Source organism: Paramisgurnus dabryanus, chromosome 2 (genome assembly GCF_030506205.2).
Source record: "Paramisgurnus dabryanus chromosome 2, PD_genome_1.1, whole genome shotgun sequence".
NCBI lineage: Eukaryota > Metazoa > Chordata > Actinopteri > Cypriniformes > Cobitidae > Paramisgurnus > Paramisgurnus dabryanus.
In genome coordinates, this window is record NC_133338.1 from 6995831 (window position 1) to 7001200 (window position 5370).

Here is a 5370-nt window from a genome sequence, read left to right on the forward strand (position 1 = left end):
TTGAATTTCATGGGGTGTTCACACTTGGGGTATAAATGAAAATGAATTGCATTTGCTTATAGCGTCATTTATTTTCATGCGCTTTCTAAATATCTGATTAACTCAGAACATGTTTATATTTTGCCCAACAATTGGTTAAAAAAATTCCAGCATATGTTAAGTTGATGATGAGTTTGTCCCTTTTTGACATAACACTGGATTGAAAATAACCCAGCAATAACCCAGTGCAAAAACGGTTAAACATCACATCTGTCAAAAATAATAATAATTACTGACTGCTCTCTGCATGAATTATATATTATATTATACAGTATATTAAAGGTCACAAATAATATTAAGCTTTCTAGAGTTTTATTTTAGGTTATGATGTCCTTAAGAATATATATTTATAGTTTAAGTACCAAAAACAATCTCTATATATGTTTTACAGCTCCTCTTTCTGGAGCTCTGCTAAAAACAGGTCATTTTGGCCTTACTTCCAACTAGGGATGCAGCGATTAACCGGTTTCACTATTAACCGCGCTTTAAAATGTCACGGTTAAGTAACCGTAAAGCCTTCGCTACACCGCGTGTTTTTGTTTCACACACGCACAAACCAGATCCACGAACCACCAAGAGGCGCATGCGTCATGATGCATTGTATGACAAAGCTCCGCATTCAAAAGAATATGTGCGCGTGACGCGTCTCTTGGTTGTTCGTGCATCTGGATTGTGCATTGTATGACAAAGCTCCGCGTTCAAAAGAATATGTGCGCGTGACGGTGCATCTGGTTTGTGTGTGCGTGTGCGTGGATGTGTGCGCGCGCACCTGCATCTGTATGTGAAAGAGCCACACTCCAATCGGTCTACTCTGTACAGCATTAAAAACCTCCTGCTCGCGGATCAAACCCGGGCGGGGCTCCTGGTGGTCTGACTGCATTTCATTACGTTGAATTATTTTAACGCGTTAATGATTAATTAATGAATAGCATTAGTTAACACGTTAATCTTGCCACCCCTAATATTTATATTTGACTTTTGTGTAATATTAAGCTTCACCTGTCAAAATGACTTGCAGTACCTGGTTCAGGATGACCCTGTGTAATTATTCATTTTGAGAGGCTCTTATCATTTTTACTTCATATAATTTACTTCAATACTTCAAACAAACCAAAATAATATAACTTTATTCAGTCCAAATGTAAAGTTACATTTATTCAAAAGATCATTAAAATGAATAGCCTACAGGTTTCAAAGGCACCTATACGGTTTAAGTCAAAGCCAGCCAAGTTATTATAATTATCATTTGTCCAAGAATTGTAGAGAAAATACACAAACTGAAAATACAGAAAAATTTAGCAATTGTTCAAAAATTTATTCATGTGATTCTGTACATTAATGTTGTAAAATAAATGAATCTTTAATAACCGTAATAACCGTACAACCGTGATTATTTATCAGACTATAACCGTACCATCAAAATCTATAATCGCTGCATCCCTACTTCCAACAAAGTAAGGACTGCAACATCTTTGATGAGTAGATTCCTGGAGAAACCAGCATTGAACTGCCACACTGAAGCCGTCACTTGTGAAATGTTTAGAACAGACAGCTAAAGTCGAACTATTTGTTAAGGAATTTCTAATTAAATGAATAGCCATTGTTATCGTATATTAATATTTTTCAGAAGCCTTTGCAATCATTTAGTTTCCTGACATCCATCAATTGAACAGCATTTTCTCATGTGGTGTGATATTCCTTAGGAGTTTATTTGGCAAAAAGGGGGTGGGGCGGTGGACAGTGCTCGGGGTGGAGACTGAAGGTGGCGACTGTCTCTTGGTGACATAGCAACTTCAAGGAAGTACAAACGAACCGTTTTAACTCACAGATACTTGAAGCAGGCTGTGTGAATTTGACTCTTAAATGACTGTTTTGAAACTTATATGGTACTTACATAGCCCCTAGACCTCAGTTATCATGAAAAAGCCACAAAATTTTAGTTTTGACCATATGTGACCTTTAACAGTGAGAACAGGCTGACGGTACAGATGCATGGGTACTTGACATTGCAGCTTGGCTATCTGTATTGTTGGTTAGTAAATTTGGCATAAAATTTGGCATATAATTAAGTTGAATTCAATAAATGTTGCAGAACATATTTAATTTATCAGTCTTTCCAATCCAGCTATCAGGTTTATGTACAGTCAATTACACATCAGTCTTTATTTAATTTTTATAGATCGATATGAATCAGTAGCCTGGTTCTACATTTCATTTGTACAAAGAGTCTGGCCTCTCTCCATTGAGAAACGTTTACTTCCTTGTAGGCGGGTTCTCTGTTAAAGTTCAACACTCTTGGATCTGCCAAGAGTCACTCAGGATCTGCCATAGCCAATCGCAAATGTGTGGTCGTGACGTATATCATGCGCCAAAACCGGCCGGAAACAACAAGTCGAATGATCAGACCAACAAAACTTAGCAAACATTGTTCTTGCTCCGGCTTTAACTCCTGTATATTCGGCAGTTTTGCAACAAATGGACCTAATAGCTTTTCTCACTGCCATTACTGAACTACAACTCAAACTGACGCACAACATCAACGTCATCGATCTCAGCCAATCCCTCTGTTCACTGATTGGTCCTAAAAAAATTTGATTTCTCAAAACGCTAGAATAGACCGAAATCCCAGACGTAGTACTGAAGGAAAATGAAATTGAGCAGAAGTGCGTAGGAGGGCGCAGTCAGGCTAATGAATCAGGGCTTTGAACCAGAATTTTTTCCCAGTGGGTTCGTTCTGAACAAAAGCAGTAATTTAACATTTCCGGTTTTTGGTTCAACCCTAAAGTTGATGTTCCTGAACCATTTAGAACAAAAAAATAAAGTACCCGAACCGGTAAATAACGTTCCATGTCAGCTGTGGGACTAAATAAATAGGCTGATCATTAGGACATTAAACTTAAATTATCAGTCTACATAATTTTCCTTAAGTCTCTATCTTGTCATCAAACATTAGAAAAGGCTACATTATGTAAGCGGCATAACTGTAATTCTGACATGCCTACATTTGTTGAGTGCACTTAAACACGTGCACACACAGACGGACGATGCATTCCAAACGGCACTTCGGGAAGAAGATGCAGCATAAACAGTCGCTCCACATAAAGTGAAAATCACATTGTTTTTCAGTGCTTTATTCACCAAATGTATTTTAATGTACTACAGTATTAGACACAGTAGCGCAACTCTCTCCCAAGTTTACACATCAAGAGTTCTTTGAAGGGCATAGAGATAATCACGTTTGATTGGAGTTGGACCTGACACATAAAATCGCAAGTGCGTCTGTGCATACAGAAAATTGTTCACTTTAGCACCTTTTTGCGGTTTAATAGTTTAAAATCACTTAAGTGTTAACATTTGTAAGCCTTTGAAACACGTGCAAATGATCAACTTTCACCCTATTTAAATTTGCGTATTAATCCGCGAACCGCATGCGAGCCGAACCGTGGGTCGTGATCTGTACGGAGTACGAATCTACTGCAATCCGTTACACCACTAATTAGTATTAAAACAAACATCTTGAGATACTTGGTAGCCTACAATATTTACCTCCTATGACTGAGCATTTGAGACTTGGGCTTGAGTAGGCTACCTGCTGGTGGCAAGCTTCTCATTTCTCTGATGAGTCAATGATGTCCGGAAGTGAACTTCACAGAGTCATATTGCAATATCGCTCAAGTAGGAGTGTGACATAACTCTATACCATTATAGCTGTGATTAGGCCAGAGGCACAAGGCTGCACGCTTTTAAAAGCCTCTTTGTTGGGAACTACTTTCTTCCGCCATGGATTTGAAGACTAGAATGACAACAGACGGAATAGCCATTTCTCAATATTACAGTTCTTGATCACAAAAAGTTGTTTTATGATTAGTTCAGGCAAAAATATATATGTATAATATTCAAATCTGCAGTCGATTAGTAAAGATAGTGTCTATTTGAACATTTGTTTAGAAAGATTACGAAAGTGAGATCCAGAGCGGGCGTCAGTGTTCACTCACCCCGCTGACCATAGCATGATCTCTGACACTTATAATTTCCCACTGGCTATGATCTATTCGTGTTTGATGGTCAAAAATGTGATTTTATTTGTTTTGGGTTGATCAAACCAGCAGTATTTGGTCTCATGAATGTATTACTTGTTTATTTTATTCATATTTTGTCTTTTTGTTATTGTTTTGGCTTGAAGTAAAAGTTAATAAAACTCTATCTATATCTATCTATCTATCTATCTATCTATCTATCTATCTATCTATCTATCTATCTATCTATCTATCTATCTCTCTCTCATATATATATATATATATATATATAGCATTCATTTATTTTCCATTTAATCTTAACGTGGTATGAGCACTCTCTTTATTACTTGACTTAATCAGTGGTGATATCTCACAAAGGGCCCTATCTTGCACCCAGCGCTATTGACTTTGTCAGTGACGCATGTATCATTCGTATTTTGCACCGGCGCACAGCAGGTTTTTCCCTCCACAGACGCACGTCGGCAAACTAGGGAATTAACTTGCGCTCCCTGGGCGGTTCAGCGCAAAAAAAGAGGCGTGTTCTGGCGCAAACCATCCCTGATGCTATTTTGCAGTTTCAAAAAACAATTGCGCCACTGTGCGTTGTTCATTATGCTATTTTAAGGGCGCATGCTTGACCATAATGTATAGCGTGCACAACGCGCACACAATTTGCTTATCTAATCTACACAGATGCAACAGTTATTTTTGCAAATCATAAATTGTTAACACTAAAAAATATTAATACACAAGATAAGGGGAATCATAGTGGTGAGCATTGTGATATGTTTTTATTTATTGTGTGGCTGCGTTAAAAAATTCTCATGCAAATAACGATTAAAATATTTTCATACGTTTTCTTTGTGTGGCTGTATTACGTTTATTTTATGTAAATAATAATTAAAATGTTTTCATTAGAAACCTTAATGTATATGAACTTGATTTGTAAGAGTACTTTGGGGATGGACCTTGCTTGCGTTTCTTGGGTCCGATTTCAAAGCCCCCAAACCCTTTCAGCGGTGAGGGTGGACGCAGAGATGTCCTCTGCTGGCGTCTGTGTAGAGGCAGATCCACCTCCCGTTACACGGCGTGCCCGATTTATGCTGGCAAGCTTGGGATTCCCCCGTCTCCTGACATCATTGTAGCGCTTGGCGCAACGATGGGGATGCCAACTGATGAGACTGTGGCTATTTCAATGTTTAACCAATCGCTATGTTTCACCTACGCTGATTTGGGCAGGTTTCTACTATCCCCATACAAAACAACTTCTCTGTCTTTGACTGCTCTTACAAGAACGTCGGCCTCCTCGGCTGTG